Raw genomic sequence first — 21,030 nt, forward strand, 5'->3', positions numbered from 1 at the left:
ATGATCAATAAACTAGCCGATAAATGATGTCTTCATCTGATATAATATAGTATTCGGTTGCAAGGAATGGGAACCCACCTACTTTAGCTTAAGCCCAAGGCAATAGTGAGCTAGAGCCAGCTTATACAAGCTCACAAAAGGCACACCTCCCCCACTCTGCATTCAGATACATCATGGTAGCTTGAAATAGTCCACGGTGGGAGTATTTACACCTTGGAAATTGGCAATCGCTATAAATCAGGACTTTGTTGTTTGCTTTTTAAGAGCTGGTTGACCAGCATCTCACTGCCAAAGTGGGGATTTGTGGATTATACAGGAGTATCTTGTGGAAGCCTTGCTAGGGTTTGGAGCCAGGTAATGTAAAGTTACCAAGAACAGAGATCATTTCTGTGTTTTCATCAGTCTTTCCAGAGCCATGTGGCCTCCTATTTTTCCTTAGGCCCACACATCTCTTTATTTTTCTCTCTTTCTCTGGATTTCATGGCCACCTCTGGTACGATCAGGCTCAGGGGAAGTCAGGTAGTGTGTAGACCTGCCTTTTTGAGAACTATGGCTAAGGTAAGTTCTCAGGAAGGGTATATGGGGGCAGGACAAAAATGATGAGCATCTCAGGCTCATTCTTAAAGGAAGTTGGTTTGGATGAAACCACTAAGATGGAAGGATATGAAAAGAAGTAACTGCTTTTAGAGTTGCTGGAACAAAAAGTGGAACCCAGGCATGGTAGAAGACGATGCTGAAGAGATGTACAAAGGCCAGGCGTGGGGGACCTCGTGTATTCATGCTAGGCGGGGGGGTTGGGGTTAGTTCTACACATGGCAGAGTTTCAAAGTCCAAAAGTATCCAGCCTGGGAGAACTGAAGTCTAGACAGTCCTGTAGGCATGCAGAGTCCTGAGTGGCATCCAGCTCGTTGGTGGGAAGAGTATCGACAAGGCAGTGGAAAGCTGGAGCTGTAGATGTGTCCTTTGACTGACACCTTCCATAGCTTGGGCAAGTCACTCATCCTTCCAAAGCCTCCGTTTCTTTATCTACAAAGTGGAGATAAATAAACCTACCCTCTGACTACCTCAAAGGGTTGCTGGAAAGGCAAATGATAGAGCTATATCATTTCCCTAGGAGGGGAAACCCTCCTAGGACTGTAAAACAAGGTCCAAGCATATGGTATTTACTCATCTGTAAAATGAGGGGTTTGGCCTAGATGGGATCTAATGTTCTACTTTTAAAGTTCTACAACTCTGTTATTATCTTTATTATCTGACGATTATGCTAAAATTATAGGTTTTATGGGCATGAAACACCCTTCTCTCATCTTGCCAAGAAAACTTAAGGCGAAGCTCTTAGGCTGAGAAATACCACTTCCTAGGTGGTTGTTTCCACAGAAACACCAATAACCATAAACTTATGCAGGAATGTGAACTGTTTGGGTTTAAATAGGAAGAGGAAATTGATTTATAAATAGAACCAAACCCCTAAAAAAGAATAGAGTTTCTTTCTGTACATTATATGTAATTTAATCCCCCATTTAAAAAATACTGCTTTTTAAACATCTGCTTTTTAAAATATTGCATATTATTACGCTACTACTGAAATGCCAAATGATTTAAAAGTGGTTTTAGAAAACTGTGGATAAAACTTAGAGGTTTAAAATGATGAGGTCTGGAGATATTTTTCATTCCTAAATAGCCCTTCAGCCACAGTGTTTAGTGTTCAATAACTCTCTTGTGTTTTAGAAAGGAAAGAGGAAACGTCATCTTCTTTCTGGAAATATATCACCAAAAGCGGTGCAGTTAATGACCGATAATAGATTAGAACCACTGCTGACACTCACAGAGGGTTTCCTATGTGTCAGGCGCTGGGCTGAACAATTTACTTGCACCTTCTCATTGAATCCTCACAAAATCTCTGGTGAGGCAGGCACTCTTTTTAGTCCCATTATACAGATGAGAAACCAAGGCACAGGGAGACAAATTGCCTTGCTCAGGGTCCCACAGCCAGCAAGCGGTGGTCCTGGGATTCAAAGTCGTAGACCCTAGCTCCAGCCCTTACCCTTGCTATCACTTGTGCTAGCTTGCATCTGACTACTTAATATGATTTTTTAAAAATGGTTTTCCCAAAGCAAAAGATAGCCTCATTCTATGTATTGAGGGGTGATTAGAAAGAATCTCATCTGAAATAGAGGCTTGGTGATACTTCATTTATAAGAGTTAAGAGTGAGTAGTATGAGGCCATTAAAAAAAAGAACAAAATTTTGCCATTTGCAGCAACGTGGATGGACTTGGAGGACATTATGCTAAGTGAAATAAGTCAGACAGAGAAAGATAATTTACTGCATGATACCACTTATATGTGGAATCTAAAAAATACAACAAACTAGTGAATATAACATAAAAGAAGCAGACTCACAGGGCTTCCCTGGTGGCGCGGTGGCTGAGAATCCGCCTGCCAGTGCAGGGGACATGGGTTCGAGCCCTGGTCCGGGAAGATCCCACGTGCCGTGGAGCAGCTAAGCCCGTGCGCCACAACTACTGAGCCTGCGCTCTAGAGCCCATGAGCCACAACTACTGAGCCCACATGCCACAACTACTGAAGCCCGCACGCCTAGAGCCCACGCTCCACAACAAGAGAAGCTGGTGCACCACAACGAAGAGTAGCCCCTGCTCGCCACCTCAACTAGAGAGAAAGCCCACGCACAGCAACGAAGACCCAACACAGCCAGAAACAATAAATAGATTAAATAAAATAATAAAATAAATAAATTTATTTAAAAAAAAAGAAGAAGCAGACTCACAGGTATAGAGAACAAATTAGTGGTTACCAGTTGTGGGGGGAGGGGCACTTTTGGTGGGGGGAATGGGAGGTTCAAACTATTGGGTGTAAGATAGTCTCAGAGATGTATTATACAACATGGGGACTATAGCCAATATTTTATAATAACTGTAAATGGAAAGTAATGTTTAATAATGTTATTAAACTTTTTTTAATTTTTTTAAAAGAATGAGTAGTATGTTCAGTGTTCTCAGCACATACAAACAGTCCATGTTTTCCAGAATGGCCAGCCTAAAGCATTAGAGGCATCATGTCTCAGGAAAGGCTCAGACTTTCAAAATGCCTTTTGTCCCATAAATAAATGGGAGGATTCCTTATCTCAACCAGCAGGGATTTGGAGAGAAGGCAGGAATTCTTCATCCAAAACTTGGCCTCTCCTTAGCAGTTGACCAAATCATCAATTGCAGCTCTTTCTTCCTATAGTTCGGAATTGGTAAAACTTGTTGAAAGTGAAGGAGACCCTGTGGAAAAGATTCTGTCCCCATTTTCCAAGCAAAATTCTTCAATCAAGTATCTTTCTGCACACGCATTCAGACTTTAAAAATCCACTTAGAGAAAACCAAAAAATTGCATTCCACTCTCCTTTTCTTAGGTTAACCATAAATGTTTGTGAGGCACAAAAGTGCATAGTGGGGAGGAAAATAATAATCCAGCTCAGTAATAGACTTCTATTTCTAGAACATAATTACCAAGGAGAGCGATCAAGGGGCAGGCATTTATTGAGCATTTACTAAGTGCCTCAATGCGTGGGATTGAAAATAAGAGCAGTAAGATCTTAATTAAAAGATCCCTGGGAACTAAACATTGTAAAAACGAAAAGCACACAAAGTTTCTATATAAACTGTGCAAGCAAAGTTGCCTAAGGGAAGGAAAAAACATTAGAGGGATGAGGAATCATGAAGCTGATCGTTTTTTGCCAGGTCTCTGGGGCTCCTTTCCCCCTCAGGGGAGAAATATCTTCTCTCAAATCTCTTCACATTCTCTTCCACTCAACACGCTGGTGGGCTCCCTGCATCTCTGGCTAGAAGCTAGGGATGCAAAGAGGAACTAGATCCCACGAAGAAGTTACGATTCTAGCCAGGATTTACACAAAGCCTCTCACTCTCCGCCTCTCCCCACCTCTCCAGACAAAACAGAGTATGATCATCACTCACACTGATACTTGGATTGGCCAATGACAGTTCAAACAAAGCTCATTCACACTAAAATGTGACCTCCATCGTGCTTTTGCATTTTAAGTCTGTTTCTTCCAATTGTGGATAAGGAGTTTCAGATACGACTACAGAGGTTTTAAGAGGAAGAAGGGAAACTACTTAAATGTCCATCGACAGATGAATGGATAAAGAGGATATGGTATATTTATACAAAGGAAGACTTATGGCTGCATCTTAATTCATCAGGATGAGGATGTATAACCCTCTCAATATTTGTGGGAACTTTATAATTACCTATAATTATTCTGTAAGTACTTGTGTTAAGAGGAAAAGTAGTGGATTAGGATCAGGGCTGTGGGTACTAATCCCAAGGAGAATTGGATCCACAGGACTTAAAGCCAGAACGAGTGGCCTCTTTCCTGAGTTCTACCCCCTGAGGTACTCTGGGAAGCGACAGGCTCCAAGTACCATTGTTTTTAAAAAACCAATGGAATCTGAGATAGGCTGCAATATTCTATCAGATATGTAACTAACTTTAACATTTAAAACTCTATTGAGACCAAAATAATCTAGCAAATGATATCAAAACAATACTCAGGAATTTAGAACTTTCTGAGTTGCTTAACATGGGTCTGTAGCTCTCAAGGCTAAAAACGCTCTCCCCAGGTCCAGCTGCAGCGGGAGTGCTCTGCATTCCTTCCCGGATGGCAGCAGGCCTCTGGTGCAGAGCAGAAGAAATGTTTGTCTCCCAAAGTTTCCATATCTGGGGTGGGGAATTGTCCGGCCTGGGCTTTCAACATCTTATTCATCTCACTTCTAGAAATCAACGCAAGCCCTAGAGCCAACAAACTGAGCATCTGGGGTGTAGTTGGGGCAGAGAGCAGCGTCATGGCACAGCTGGGGAAAATCAGTCTTTTGCTCTTTGGGAGTCCTGGGCGAGAAAAAGAGCACAAGGAGGAATTCTATGGAAAGAGAGGAGGAAGATCTTCAAGGATCTCACTCAGGCCCAGGACTGAACTACTTGCTGGTGCAGAGCAGCGCATGGGCATCCTAGGGGAGAAAGAAGGGAGTATACTTTCTGTCCCTTATCCGGAAGATGAATTTTGACCCAGAAAAGTGAAAACTTCATGTCCAGTGACAAAAAGCAGAGCCTGTTGATGAGTGTTACCAACGGAGGGAAGGCATGCACCGAAAAGAAAAAAGTGGGCTGTCTTAGTTTGCTAGGGTTGTCATAACAAAATACCATAGGCTGAGTGACTTAAACAACAGAAATTTATTTTCTTGCAGTTCTGGAGGCTGGAAGTCCAAATTCAAGGTGCTGGCAGGATTGGTTTCCTCTGAGGCCTCTCTCCTTAGCATTCAGGTAGTCACCACCTTCCTGCCTCTTCACGTGGTTGTCATGAAGTGCATACACACCACTGGTGTTTCTCTGTGATGAGGGCCCACCCTAATGTCCTCATTTCAACTTAATTACCCATTTAAAGTCCCTTTCTCAAAAAATAGTCACACTTTGAAGTACTGGGAGTTTAAGACTTCAACATATGAATTTAGGGGAGACAGTTCAGCCCACAGTGTGGACTCTTAGCAGGTATATTAAAAACACCTGAAACTCCTCACCCTGCTCAGATCGATAATGGATATTGAGTATGACTGCCCTGAACTTCCTGCCTTTCACTAAATCTCCTCTGGCAGAACCTCCCCAACACTGTGTGTGTATACATATGTGTGTATATGTGTATCTGTGTGCAACTCAGATGTCTTCTCAAAAACAAAACAAAAAAGAGGGGTATGCAGAATGAATGGCTAGAATCTCAAGATAAGCACAGTGTCATCTAACATAAGGAACCTATCAGCCTGAATACTTTTTAAAATGTTACCAATGTGAAAAAATGTAGGTACAGCACTGTCCATACTTTTTATGACCATGGAGATTTGAATGATATAGAGACAGGCATAGAGAATCCCCTGAAGAGGCTTAAGAGTTCCAGCATATGAGGCTATCCTCCCACATTCTTCTGAAAATGTCTTTTTTTGCCTCATGTCCTAGATGATAGTTTAGCAGGGTATACAATTCTAGGGGCAATTATTTTCTTTCCGTACTTTGAATTGTCCCCCTGGATTCTGAATTCTCTTGTTGCTGTTGAGAAGACTGGTATCTAATTATTTTTCCTTTTTGGGTAATCTCTTCTTTATCTCTGGTTCTTTTTATGATTTTTTTCTTCCTTTTTTCATTTTGTTTTGTTTTTAGTTTTCTAAAGCTTCATTATGATGCTTGTAGTAATGGGTTCATTTTTATTTATCTTGCTTCAGATTTGATGTATTTCTCCAATCTAAGAATTCAGGTCTCTCACCAATTCAGGCTTTTCATTATTGTTTTGAATACTGCCTTTCTTCCATTTGTCTATTGTCTCCTTCTGGAACTCCAGCTAGATATATTTTGAACATCTATTTTTTTCCTCCACATCTCTTAGCCTCAATTTCATAGTTTCCATGTCTTTCTCTCTCTGTACGGCATTATGAAGTGATTCTTCATCCCTCTCTTCCAGTTTAGTAATTCTCTTTAGCTGTGATATACCTGTCATTTAATACACCCATTACATTTTAAATTTCAATCATTACATTTTACATTTCTAGAAATTCTATTTGGTTCTTTTCAAAACTGCCCATTTATCCTTTTTTTTAATTTTAAATTAACATTAATTTACTTTTTATAAGCATTTTATTTTTTAAAATTTTTATTGGAATATAGTGGCTTTACAATATTGTGTGTTAGTTTCTCCTGTACATCAAGATGAATCAGCTATACGTATACATATATGCCCTCTTTTTTGGACTTCCTTCCCATTAGGTCACCACAGTGCCCATTTATTCTTTTTTGTTTTGTTTTGTTTTGTTTTGTTTTGTTTGTTTGTTTTTTGCGGTACGCGGGCCTCTCACTGTTGTGGCCTCTCCTGTTGCGGAGCACAGGCTCCGGACACGCAGGCCCAGCGGCCATGGCTCACAGGCCCAGCCGCTCCGCGGCATGTGGGATCTTCCCGGACGGGGTCACGAACCCGTGTCCCCTGCATCGGCAGGCAGACTCTCAACCACTGCGCCACCAGGGAAACCCGCCCATTTATTCTTGATGGTCTTTTGTTCAATTCTCATGGTTACAATTCCCTCTGTTACTTCATAAATATGTTAAGCACACTTATTTTACATTTTGTACTAGATAATCCTATGCCCAAAGTTCTTGCAGGCTAATTCTGTTCTCCATTGTTTCTGCTGAGCCCAGTTTGTGGTGGCTCTTTTTTCATGTGTCTCTTATTTTTGCTGTCAGTTCAAATAAGGCTCCTCTTAAATGTAAGAATCCTGAAGACTCTGTGTTGAAGCTGCATCCCTCCTAATACCAGGTGCCTTGGGGTGTTATGAACTAGATGTATTCTTTAAATAATTTTTCTACCTGGAGTTTCCTGGACCATGCAAGTAGAGTAAATACTAAATCACCATGATGTCAGGCTTGGGATTATAAATTCACAGCCAAGACCTACTTTGTTTTCATTTTTCATGCCTTTTACCAAGGCTGAAATAAAGACATTTCCTGGTTGGCTTTCTTTCTGCTAGAGGATGGATTTTTTTTCCCTAACCCAACTTTTGACTTGAGAATGTAGATGTTTGAGACCCCTAGCTTTCTCCAGGGTCTCAGTTCTCATCCCAACAGGCCTGTAGTCCCCCCACAGAGAACCAAGCTCCCTGGATCAGCAGATGCCCCAAGCAGCCCCATTCTTCAGGGTCTGCTAGCCACTCTGGTTTCAACTTTTTTTCTTGCTGCCTGTGAATCTCACTTTCTTACAAGTTTAACTGTGCTTTTAAAACCAAATGCTTGGTGTATAGTACCCGGTGTTTCTAGGGAAATTTTTTTCAGAATTTCCCATCAGCCATGTTGCTGGAGGCCAGAGTCCATTTCCCAGCTCTGTAAGCTGGGGCTTCCGCAACCACCTAGGCCTTTCTCGGTTATGCCTGAAGAAATTGTGCTCTTGCTTCAGTTTAGTGGGACAGAGTGCCCCTATCCTTTGGGTGTCTATGAGATTCCAATAATCCATGGAAATATTGTAGTGTAGCAAACAGATCAAGGGGTCAGGCCGCAGAACACTGGGGCTCTAGCTTTTTTTTTTTTTTTTTACTCCAAGGTAGGTTCAATTTAATGGGAAACTGCAACATGGACAACATAATGCCTTCATGTACATATGCTACAGCTTTGTTCTCTTGCAGTTTAAAGAGACAGTGTAATTATCTTAAATTTACACAAAACATTATGAAACATGGTAGTTGTTCATGATTAAAATAAAGCAGCAATGTCAATTAAGTTAACAGTGTTAAATATATTCACATGATCACCACTGTGATTCAAAGTGGCCACGAGAGAAGTTACACAGCGATCTATGCACACAACATCTGCCACAATGGTGCTTGCCAGTCTGACTGCTTTGCAGACCAGGTAATTTTACGAGACAAATAATCTTGCCTTGATTCTTTCATATGTTGAAAGCAATTAAATGTTGTAAGTAGTTTCATTCCTCTGGGGGAGGGGGAGTGGAGGGCCTCTAAAAAGTCAGTGCAAATTGAGGAGAGGTCTCCCTTCTTGAATATTGGAACTTGTTGACCAAGATACAATTCCTATAAGCTGAGGATAAACAAATCTTAAGATATTAAAGAATCTCATAACATTGTCATCAGCGTTTAGCAGACACTTGCCATAAAGAGGAATCCCAGTCCTATAGCAGGGCCTTCTGCGAGTACGGCTGCTGGGGTGGAGATGGCTGATAGCTGCCTCTGGGCTGGGGCAGCGCTGATGTGAAAGTATAGTTCGGCACCTGGGACAGGCTGGTCCCCGCGTTCTGGCATATCATGATGACGGGGGCGGCAGCGGCGGCAGGAGGAGGACTGTCCACTGAAGCCTGGCTGAGCTACGTGTTCCCTTGAACAGAACTGCCCGTTGTGTTGAGGTAGGAAGCCTGGGCCTGCTGACTAGGAAGGGCTGGGCTCGCGGGCAGTGGCACTGTTCCTTGGCTGAGAGAAGACAGCTGCTCCAGGGGAAGGCTGTAGCTCTGGAGCTGGCCCATCTGTGCGTTCCCTGTGACCGGGTAAGCTCCACGCTGAGGAGGGCCTGGGTACACCTGAGGACCAGAAACACCAGGTGACTGAATATAATACTGCTGATTCTGTAATTTTGCATCCATGGAATACATTGGATCTTCATTCCTTAACTTGGTATAAAAGGACAGGGCCTCTACCACTTTAACATTGAGTTCTGAGAGTTCTGAATGTTCTCTATCAATATCTTCCAGCTTCTCATCAATGAGAGGTCCCATCTGGTGACACACAGCTTCAAGATGAAGGAGCTCTGGCAGATCTGGCTGATCATCACTGGGATCTGTACTTTGCAACATCTGTAGCAACTGGTCCATTTTATCTTCATCCATGTAGGTTTGTTCTGGCTCTGGTTCTATCGTTTCTACCTGAACATCATCACTAAATTGTACCATCTTCTCCGTTTTAATCATTTCTGGTTCAGCAGTGAGATCTGCAGTCACAAAATTAGAGGGGAATAACCCCAGGCCTTGATGGGTTTCACCTTTCCACCAGTTGGGGTCACTGTCATCAAGAACTGTAACAGGGCTTCCCTGGTGGTGCAGTGGTTAAGAATCCGTCTGCCAATGCAGGGTTCGAGCCCTGGTCCGGGAAGATCCCACATGCCGCGGAGCAAATAAGCCCGTGCGCCACAACTACTGAGCCTGCGCTCTAGAGCTTGCGAGCCACAACTACTGATCCCGCGTGCCACAACTACTGAAGCCTGCGCACCTAGAGCCCGTGCTCCACAACAAGAGAAGCCACCGCAATGAGAAGCCTGCCCACCGCAACGAACAGTAACCCCCACTCACCGCAACCAGAGAAAGCCCACACACAGCAACGAAGACCCAACGCACCCAAAAATTAAAAAAATTAAATAAAATTTAAAAAAAAAAGAACTGTAACAATTTCTCCTACTCTAAAAGTAAGTTCATTATCTTCAGCAGCTTCCAAGTCGTATACAGCACGAAGTTTTCGGCCTTCGTGTTGGTGGTTAGTTAAGAGATTAGATGTGCTTGGATACAAACTGGAAAGGGTGGTTGACTGCTGCCTTTGTTCCTTCAGTGACAACTCAATGGCTTTTGCTAGATCTTCTTTTTTGTTAGCCCAGTACCAGGATCTTTGGCTACAAGAGCTGGGCTTGCTTTTGCTTGTTCCGCAGCCTCAAACGGAAGGCAGGATCGTGTAGTGGAAGGAACACTGGACCGAGAGTCAGGAGGCCTGTGTCCTGGTTCCAGCTCTGTCAACTACTAGCTGTGGCCCTGGGCAAGTCACTTAACCATTCTGGGTCTCAGTATCCTCACCTGACAGCCAATAGCTGGAAACGTTAACACCTTGTTCCTTAAGGTTATTAACCGTTGCTGAGAGTCGACTAAGCTGTGGATGATTCTTAAATTCATCCATCCATTCAACCATAAGAGCCTTTAATTTTTCCCACACTTCAGGGTGACACTTGTTTAATCCATTGCTTACTTCACTAGCAAAATCTCTTGAACGTACTTCTAAGTGAAACATGTTGCCACAATTTGGTACACATACTCCTAGAAAAGTCAGAGCCTGCATAGCAACATGAGGATCTTTATGGTTCACCCTCCTCATAATAGACCGTAGACAACCTTTAGGTCTGCATGGTGTCCACTGAGGTCTGCTGCCCACAAGGCTGGACAAAAAGCGACTGAGAGCTCTACGTTAAAGGGCTCCCAGAGCTCACACAGCTGTCAGAGCTCATACCAAAGTGGACAGTCCTTGCAGCAGAGCGTTTAGGCCTTGGTGATGGGGCTACACCATCCCAAAAGACTATTCTAAATCCATCCAATAACCACCAGTGCGAGACTGGCCGGCTTTATCACAGCTATCCAAAATGAGGCCCCAGTCCTCAGCAGCATTCATCTCACCGGTTGCTTCCTCGACATCCTGATCGAAGGGATTGGTGGCAAAGAGAGGCATCTCCACTGCGTGCTGAGGTGTCCTCAGGGACTCCCCGTCGACACCAAGGGAGTCAGGGTGCGACCGAGGAAGGAAGGGTCCTCAGGCAAAAACAGCGACCGAGACGGACTCTCCGGGCTCCGCGGCAGCTCGTCCTCTCCCCGAGCCCCAGCTACCGCGGTGGCGGCAAGCGCGGAGGAGCGGGGGCTCCAGCTTTGAGTCTGCTCCTTAGACAAATCCCTAAAACTCTGTGTAACTTAGTTGTTTTTTATTTTTTGCGGTACGCAGGCTGTACCCGGTACGCGGGTACTCTCAACCACCGCGCCACCAACTCAGTTTTTTTATTGCACAATAGGACAGTAATTATTGCCTTACTTATTTTCTATAATGCGGGGGTAAAAAATGTGACAAGTGGGTGTAAAAATCCTTTGTTAACTCTAAAGAGTGGTATCGATGCCAGCCACTGTGTAGCTAAGGGATAGTATCAGGCGCCGCTTTGCAAAGAGAATGAACTTTGCTCCATACGCCTCCCGGGGCGGGGCGTCGGGGGGATCTGCCTGAGGAAGGTATCCAGATTCATTTGCAAGGATTAAAAATGTACTTTTCTGGGGAACTAGCACATAGCGTATACTACCAGTATCTTCCTTCTGAGTATAAACAACATAAAACCACAGCAAAAAGCAAGGGTTGGGGCTTCCCTGGTGGCGCAGTGGTTGAAAGTCTGCCTGCCGATGCAGGGGACGCGGGTTCGTGCCCCGGTCCGGGAAGATCCCACATGCCAGGGAGCGGCTGGGCCCGTAAACCATGGCCGCTGAGCCTGCGCTTCTGGAGCCTGTGCTCCGCAACGGGAGAGGCCACAACAGTGAGAGACCCGTGTACCGCAAAAAAAAAAAAAAAAAAAAAAGCAAGGGTTGAAGAAAAAACTACGCACAAACTCTTAAAATACAAATTGTGTATTTTCGCACCTTAGGAGATCAGCCTGTCTAAATATTTGTGTTCATTCAGTTCCATTGATTTTGCACCATCTGACTCTTCTGAGTTTCTTCAAGCTCTTTAACGATGGTCTGAACTCCTCAGGCCAGATTCATTAGAAAAACACCTTCATCACTCTATCCTGTTGCACTTGCCCATCAATCTCACCTTGACTGGGGAGCCTGCTCTGGATATCTCTAAGCTCCCTCTTTTGCTACTGCGTCTGTATCTTTTATCAGTGACCTGTCCCTTTGGAAAGGGCAGTGATCTTCTGTCTCTCCCACAGATGCGCCGAGGGTACCCCTGCCTCCACTTCCACTATGTTTGTCTGCCTCCCTCTGTTACAACCCAAAAGGGTTTGTTTTGGTTTTTTTCCCTCCAAGGTTTTTAAAGCTTGGCTACAAGGTGTGGGGCTTGGTTCTTCAGACCAGCATCAGGGCTGGGAAATTGTTAAAAAGGCAGAATTTCAAGCCGTTCTTCAGATCTACTGAATCAGAACCTACTTTTTCAAGAGATCTCAGGGGATTCAGATGCACAAAGTTTGAAAACCAGGGCTTCCCTGGTGGCGCAGCGGTTAAGAATCCGCCTGCTGATGCAGGGGACACGGGTTCGAGCCCTGGGCCATGAAGATCCCACATGCCGCGGAGCAACAAAGCCCATGCGCAACAACTACAAGCCTGCGGTCTAGGGCCCGCGAGCCACAAGTACTGAAGCCCACACGCCTAGAGCCCATGCTCCTCAACAAGAGAAGCCACCGCAATGAGAAGCCCCGCGCACTGCAACAAAGAGTAGCCCCGGCTCACCGCAACTAGAGAAAGCCCACATGCAGCAATGAAGACCCAATGCAGCCAAAAAAAATAAAAGAAAGAAAGAAAATAAATAAAGAAAAAATTTTTTAAAGTTTGAAAGCACTGTTTTAAAAATCATCATACTGAAAGAACATTTTTAAACCAATAATTTGCAAATGTATTGTGTATAAGAGTCCCTTGGGATGCTCCTTAAACATGCAGATTTTCTGATCCACCCCATGGAGAACTGAGTCAGTATTTCTGTGGACAGACTAGTGCAGAGGCCACACTTGGAGAAACTCACTTTCAAACAGAAAAAGTAGAGCATCTTCACTGGGCTTTTCATCAGTGGAAGGTGTTTCTAGCATGTTAGGGTGATTCGCTTCTGACACACTTGTCGAGGTATAAGGGCAGTCAATTTCGGGGTTTCCCTTTCAGAAACCTCCTAGATTCCTTCATCGAGGCTCCTAGGTGTTCAGACTTCTTCCTCAAGTTTTCCCAGGGGCAACTGTAACCACCCCAACTTTACCTGGCTCACGTGTGCTTTCACCTCTGCTTCCCGCAGTGTGTACTTGGGGAAGAGGGGCCCCGCGTGCATTAGACCACCTGCCCAGAAAGCAAGTGAGCATCTCCTCAGTACAGCCCTTCTGCCTTGACTCTGATGGGCAGGGATATGCCACTCTTCTCTCTGCACCTGCTACCGGAGAGGATGAAAGATAATGGTATTTAAAACATGGGGGAAATCTCTTTTAAATGGCTGTTTTATTAGATCCCTGTCACTTGATTTCCTCCCATCTTACTGAAGCCAGAATGTGCTCACAAACCCCTGTCCAAGCTGAATATTCAGGTTGGGTTCAAATTCCAGCCCTGGTGTTTTCTTACTAGGTGACCTTCTGCAACTTTCTTAAGCTTCCCTGATCTAGTTCCTCATCGCTAAATGGAAATAATAAGAGCATGTACCCCAGAAGGTTGTTGTGAGGATTTTCAGAGTTAATGCTTGCCAAATATTGTTCTACGCTTGCTGCAGAATAAGCATTGCTAAATTTTAACATATTATCAAAAAAGATGCTTTGGCAGAGATAGCTAGATGCCTACCTACGGTGGACAGGTACTTTGCTGGTCCCCTGTGAACCCTGCTTCCTGGATTTTATGCCTTTGTGTAATTGCTTCCCACTTTGACTTTGGATTCGGCCAGGCCATGAGCTTTGGCCAATGGGACCGTGGCAAGCATGGTGTAAGTGGAGGCTTGATAAGCACTTGCACACTGAGGTGCATGCCCTCAGAACGTTCCTTCTTGGAACCCAGCCACCAGTCCATGAGGAAGCCCAAGACACCACGTGAAGGAGAACCAATGTCTCAGCCAACAATCCCTAGCTGACCTCCAGCCAGGAACCAACACTAACCACCAGCTCTAGGAGTGAGACCATTTCAGGTTATTTGGCCATTCCAGAACCATTCTGTGGGTCAACCCACAGAATCATGAGAAATAATAGATAATATTGTTGTTGCTGGTTTTTTTTCTTCTTTTTTTTAAAAATTATTTATTTATTTATTTATTGGCTGCATTGGTTCTTCCTTGCTGCGTGTGGGCTTTTCCCTAGTTGCAGCGAGCAGGGGCCACTCCCTGCTGCGGTGCATGGGCTCCCCACCGCGGTGGCCCCCCTTGCTGCAGAACACGGACTCCAGGTGCACAGGCTTCAGTAGTTGCAGCATGTGGGCTCAGCAGCTGTTGCTCACGGGCTTTGTTGCTCCGTGGCATGTGGGATCTTCCCGGACCAGGTCTCAAACCCGTGTCCCCTGCATTGGCACGCGGACTCCCAACCACTATGCCACCAGGGAAGCCCCTGTTGTTGCTGTTTTAAGCCACTAAGTTTTGAGGTCGTTTGTTTCACAGCAACAGATAAACCCAATATCCATTCTCCCCGTTTCCACATTAGCAGAACCCCAATTTTATTTCATGTACAACGTACCCAGCAAAAAAGTCTGTATTTCCTTCCCTTCCTTTCAGAGGGGGCTGGCCATGTGACACAGTTTTGACCAATAAAATTAAAAAGTTGAGTGGGGCTTTCAGAAGATCTCCCTAAGAGGGGTAGGCCACACTGGCTGTCCACTCTTCCCCTTCTGCCTGCCTGGAACACAGAATGGATGCTGTAGGCAGGTAAGCTGTCTTCTGACAATGAGGGGAAAATCTAGAGAATCACAGAGACCTCAGACCTGACAGCCTTTAGCCACTGATCTAAATAAAGCAACTTTTCAGAATATGAGAAAAACAAGCCCCTATTTTGTTAAAGCCACTGTTACCTCCTAACAGTCCCTGTTATCACTGTAACAGGAAGCTGATTCCAACGCTCATGATGTTTCAATCACATTATTTACTAGCACGGAGGCTGCGTAGTATAGTCGTCTTCAGTCCAGGCTGCACTCTAGAATTGGAATCTCTGTGGGTGGAGGTGAGTTTACTTGTATTTTGGTTCCCATAGCACACTGCTTCATAATAGTTCAGCAGAATAGTACGCCTTGCGTTTTCAAGGGTACAGCTTGCCTGGCAACATGGCTTGGCAAAACCACAGAATAGTGCTGAGGAGCTAGAAAGCAACATGAAGGCCTCTGCTGTTTTCTTTTCATGACTCTTTGTCCATGTATGCCTAAGATCATCTCTTCAAATAGGTTGGAGGTCAAGGACATCTCATATTTCTTTTTACTATGTGTGCTCAATGCTGTACCTTACATATTAGCCAGTAATTTTCCATAAAGATTTAGCAAATTGTGCCCTAGAAGTGTTTAAACTATATCCTATGACCATTTTTATGTTAATTTGTTTGTTTGTTTGTTTGCGGTACGCGGGCCTCTCACTGTTGTGGCCTCTCCCGTTGCGGAGCACAGGCTCCGGACGCGCAGGCTCAGCGGCCATGGCTCACGGGCGCAGCCGCTCCGCAACATATGGGATCTTCCCGGACCGGGGCACGAACCCGCGTCCCCTGCATCGGCAGGCGGACTCTCAACCACTGTGCCACCAGGGAAGCCCACTCTCAGCCTTTTGATAACCAACCCCCTCCTTGATGTTTGTGAGCTCCTCACAATGCCCTCCTCCACTGCCTCAATGGCAGATACTTTCTGGAATTTCTGACACGCACAGCAGAACAACCAATGTGGCACATGGATTGCTCTTTGGATTACCTTAAAATGCTCTTTCCAAGAAAGGAGAGGCCAAGAAGATTGAGCTTTTGGTATTTGTTCCAAGGTGATGACACCTGGGTTCTCATCTTCTCTTATCCAGTCCTCTGCCAGAACAGGGAGAAGTAGTGAGATCAATGTGAGAGTTGTTTTTAAACAGAGGTGGCCTGAAAGCAATATGACATGGTGGTTACGAGGACCTCTCTGGAGTCGGGCATCCCACACCTCCATTCTTGGCTCCATTCTTTCTGGTTCTAGGATTTGGACAAGTTGCTGGATCTATTTAAAGCTCAGTTTCTGCACTCTAAAAACAGGATAATACTCTGTCCAAGTTGCTGTGCGAAGTAAGGAAAACGGCATCTACTAAATCCTCTATCCATACTTAGCTCTTGAGCAGACAGTGGTGCACAGCAGTTAAGAGTGAAGGCTCGAGAGCTGGACTGCCCTGGTTTGAATCCCAACACTACTACTTCCCAGCTGTGTGACTTTGGGCAAGTTACTTAATCTCTCTGTGCCCCAGTTCCCTCATGTGCCCAACGGGGATGATAATGGTACTTATAGGTTTGACGTAAGGATTAATTTGACCTAACATTAGGTGGGCCTGACATCTCAGTTTGCTCAGGACAGTTGCAGTTTATGCCTTTTGTCCGGTATCCTGGCTGGTTCAGCATTCGCCTGCCCTACTTCACTCTCAGAAGTGTCACAGGTTGTAAAATTAAGTATATATCGCTTAGAAGAGTGCCTGGTACACAGTAGGTGCTAAATGTGTGTTAGCTGCTGATATCAGCCCCCATAGCAGTGCTATGCAATAGAAATACAATGTAAGCCAGATAGTAACTTGTCAATTTTCTACTTAGCTACATTTTAAAAAGCAAAAAGAAATAACTGAAATTAGTGTCTATAATATATTTAACCTAATATATCCAAAATATCAGCATTTCAATAATATATTTAACCTAGTATATCCAAAATATCAGCATTTCAGTGTAAAAATTATTTGTGAGATATTTTTCTTTGTTAGTCTTTGAAATTTGGTGCGTATTTTGCATTTGTTGCACATCTCAGTTTGGACTAGTGACATTTCACATGCCCAGTAGCCTAGTAGAGTAGTGACATTTCAGGTGTTCACACGTGGCTAGTGGCTGCCATACTGGACAGCGCAGTTCTGCAGACTTTCCATTCCTCATTGGAGATGATGGGCCAGACGGTCTTAAGACCTTCTCAGGTCTGTAGTGTCAAGGTTCAGATGCTTAGCTTCTCTGCCATACTCCTACAATCGGGGCTCTGATGCAGGGCTGCGGAATGTATTTTTACTAAACATCTTAGCCTTCCCTCCCCATCGGGTGCCCAAGTCACTGAGAAGGAAAGGGTAGTAACCTACCCTTGGAGAAATTTCTGCTGGCTTCCTGGCAAGTGGAGAAACCATGGGCTAATCAGTGTTTGCACGCTACTTTATTACTATGGTCTTACTCAATTATGAAAAGCAATGCCACACGTATTAATTTCTCCCATGTCACAGTTTCCTCCTATTTGGAAACATTGTCAAGAAAACACAAAAGGTGGTTTTGCTATGAATATTTGGCCTTTTCTCCGTAGATGATCTCTCTCCAAACTTCTGATTGTGTTTTTGTTCCATTCTCTGGACTGGGTCCAATATCACCACATTCCTCTAAATTATGCTGCCTCTAACTAGACCCAGAAATGCAGTCAGATCCTGACCAAACACCAAAGAGTGGAGGGGTACTTTTTGATTCTGGTACTTTTCGGCTATCTCTATCTCCTCCTTCAGGGACAGTTTCTTTTTATCCCAACAAGTCTTAGCTTTGTTTTCTCAAACTTAAGAAGATTTTAATCTGGGGAGAACTGATATTGGTGAGAGATGGAGCAAGAAAGAAGGAATGTAATATTATTTAATTTCAAAAATGAAAATTGAGCCCCACCAATCGATGAATCTCATTTATGCATCCTGCTAAGTACTGGCTAGCAACACTATTAGGACCTGCTAGAACAGACCCTTTGCCATAACATGTGGGGACAGCGTTGCTTGTGAAGGCTCTTCAAACTAAGAGAATGGTCTTAGGATGTTAGAGGGCATGTAATTCAACATTCTCTTTTACTGAGTGGGAAAGTGGGCCAGGTGAGATTCAAACACGTGGTGCAGTTCAAAGGGCAAGTGAGTCAAACACAGGGGTCGGGAAACCTGGTCCCCTGGCTCTTATTACTCTTAGTATTGCACATCACACCACAGTTGCTTTGATTTGGGGATACTTCTCCTATTGAAATTCAACATGCTGTTCATTCCCAAAAGGTTCTACCAACTTTATGCAGTTTATATGGTCATTTTATCCTTGCTTCCACATCTCAAACCCTTTCACGCGGGTCAGCTCTCCATCCAAGGGTGGTGTTCAATGTATCCTGAACCCAATTAGCACTTTCTAAAAGGCCTGGGCAATAAAACCACTTGGTGGTCAAGCATGGGTGTTCAATCCCATACTTGACCACCAATCTCCCTGCAGGTGGCAGAATGTCAGCTGTGGTCTGAGCAGGTGGTTTGAGTTTCAACGGAGGGTGGGAGCTGGTAAAAGGTCTTGGCACAAAGATTAGCTATGAATCCTTCCCTCCACAACAATCTCTCACCCAGACTAATGTAGATGGTGGGATTATAAATCAAGCAGAATAGTGGCGGGGTGGTGGTGGTGGGATGAATTGGGAGATTGGGATGGACATATATACACTGATATGTATAAAATGGATAACTAATAAGAACCTGCTGTATAAAAAAATTCTAAAATTAAAAAAATAAACAAATAAATTAATTAATTAAGGAGAATAAGCACACAAGCCACCTATGGGAGCCACAGGGCTGACAGGGGCCTACCGGCCCCCAAGCAGGTAGCTGGGACAGGGCCTGGCCATGTAGAAGAGAAAAAAAAAAAAAGAAGAAGAGGGACAGGGTTCCTATGAATAAAAGGCTGATGACCCCGCCTTACACAGTTTTGTCTGATATTTTAACTCCTTCAGCTACAGAATACACACGTTAAGTTTCCAAAGCAGCACGGTACACCCTGCACCCCGTTCCAATGCCCACCCTGCCAGCTGCCACCTCTTGAATGACACTGACCTGCTGAAAGGGGAACAGAAAACTCACACGTGGCAGTATTGTTCCCGATAAACACCCTACGCCACCCCATTCATATGAACTGCAATGAAAAACCGTATTGTGGAAATCGCCAGAACTAAACCAAAAAGAAGTTTACCAGTTCCCATGTCTTTCAGAGAGTGATTTGAGAGGGATAAAAGACAGGAAAAGGAGTGTACGTCTTGCTTTAAACCCGCTCTTCCTCACTTCTCTAAGGAATCTCTGACCTATGATTTAGGAAGGGAAGACCATACAACTAGTTACACAGCTTTTGCTCTCTGTTTGATAAGTCACCTGTTACAGCTAAGACAGGCTGTTCCCTTGGCTTGGCCATGGGTGGGGGAGACAGGGGTACAGATGAAGTCTGACCTGGGGTCATGGAGATCTGACCAAGACATTATAAACTGAACTCAGGTTAATTTCAGTTTTGTTGGAATTAAAAAAAAATCAATTGATTGAGTCGATCTCACCAAAAAAAGGACTCATACCACTCATTTATTCTAGAAAACTTCCTGCCCTGTGCAAAGGACGTAGAGTTAACAGGGGGAACACAGGGGCTTTGGTGATTAAAGACTTTTCTTTTTTTAACATCTTTACTGGAGTATAATTGCTTTACAATGTTGTGTTAGTTTCTGCTGTATAACAACATGAATCAGCTATATGTATACGTGTATCCCCATATCCCCTCCCTCTTTAGCCTCCCTCCCACCATCCCTATGCCATCCCTCTAGGTTGTCACAAAGCACTGAGCTGATCTCCCTGTGCTATGCGGCTGCTTCCCACTAGCTATCTGTTTTACACTTGGTAGTGTATATATGTCCATGTCACTCTCTCACTTCGTCCCAGTTTACCCTTCCCCCTCCCCATGTCCTCAAGTCCCTTCTCTAAGTCTGCGTCTTTATTCCTGTCCTGCCCCTAGGTTCATCAGAAGACTTTCTAAGCCACAGCTGGTTAACATGATCAAAATGAGTGGCAAAGCCGTCCCAAATTTAACGGGAGGTGGAGAGCTTTGAAATCCTTGGAACTACAGGAGGAGCCCATCACGATTCAAACGCCGGGCTCAGCGGGCTGGGGAAGAGAGAGGAGCTGTCGGCGCCTCCTTTGCATCCCAGACCCTGCGGGGAGGGCGTTCCCCATGGTGCCTCTCAGTTCAGACAGTAGGTTTCTCCTTCCCAACTCTCCGAGCAATACTTAACGCTGGTAGTTTTCTCCTGCCACCTGATGAGCGTTACCGAACATATTCCAACCAACTGGTTCAGTCCAGAGACTACGAGCGTGTTCCAGTTTACTTTCTGTTCAGTAATTTTGGAAAATATGACCGATTTGATTCTGGTTAGAAAGCGCTTGGATCAGCGACTTTAAAACACCCCACGACCGCAAACGACTTTGGACGTTAACCAGAAATGCATTACTATTCAGGATCTCATCCGTCCTAAACCCTGGGGTCAGAGCACCGGTGGTTTCCATTAACTTCAGGTGATGATGATAAAAGATCCACGGGGGAGAATCCCACGATCCGTGGAAAACTAAAAGCAAGCCGCGGACGCCCAGGGCGCGCGGGCCGGGAGTACCTCCCGCAGGTCCGGATCACCTGACTCGCGGAATTTGGGGCCGCGCGGGGTGGAAGGGGAGGGGAATGGTTAGCACCTCCCTTCCCGCTCCCGCGGGATCCGGGTCGGCGGGGGCCGGCGCCGGGCGGCCACGTGGTGGTGCTGCCCCCGCCCCGCCCCGCCGGCCCAGCCCGGGAGCCGCGGCGCCCACTGACCCCCGCAGCGGGGGAGGAGGAGGGACCGAGGCGCAGGAAGCTGAGCAGGAAGCGAGCCCGGCGTCCGCGTTTTTCCTGGGGAAGCGGCGGGCGGGGTGGCGCAGCCAGCGGGGCCCGGGAGCCGCCGCCGCCGCCTAGATGGGGTGAGTGCGCGGCGCCGAGAGTCGGGAGGCTCCCCG

General features: G+C 45.1%; 1 protein-coding gene and 1 pseudogene across 5 annotated transcripts in view; one reads left to right on the forward strand and one right to left on the reverse strand.

The window, feature by feature from the left end:
- Nucleotides 1-8,732: 8,732 nt before the first annotated feature.
- LOC132518001 (signal transducing adapter molecule 1-like) lies at nucleotides 8,733-11,073 on the reverse strand (annotated as a pseudogene).
- Nucleotides 11,074-20,816: 9,743 nt separating this feature from the next.
- Nucleotides 20,817-21,030, forward strand: part of RAI14 (retinoic acid induced 14) — a 147,605-nt gene continuing 147,391 nt past the window's right edge. For all 5 annotated transcript variants that reach the window (XM_060146943.1, XM_060146945.1, XM_060146944.1 and 2 more), the window contains exon 1: nucleotides 20,817-20,994. The gene's annotated coding sequence lies outside the window, so the exon portion shown is untranslated. The remainder of the gene's footprint in view (nucleotides 20,995-21,030) is intronic.

Source organism: Lagenorhynchus albirostris, chromosome 3, assembly GCF_949774975.1.
Source record: "Lagenorhynchus albirostris chromosome 3, mLagAlb1.1, whole genome shotgun sequence".
Classification (NCBI taxonomy): domain Eukaryota; kingdom Metazoa; phylum Chordata; class Mammalia; order Artiodactyla; family Delphinidae; genus Lagenorhynchus; species Lagenorhynchus albirostris.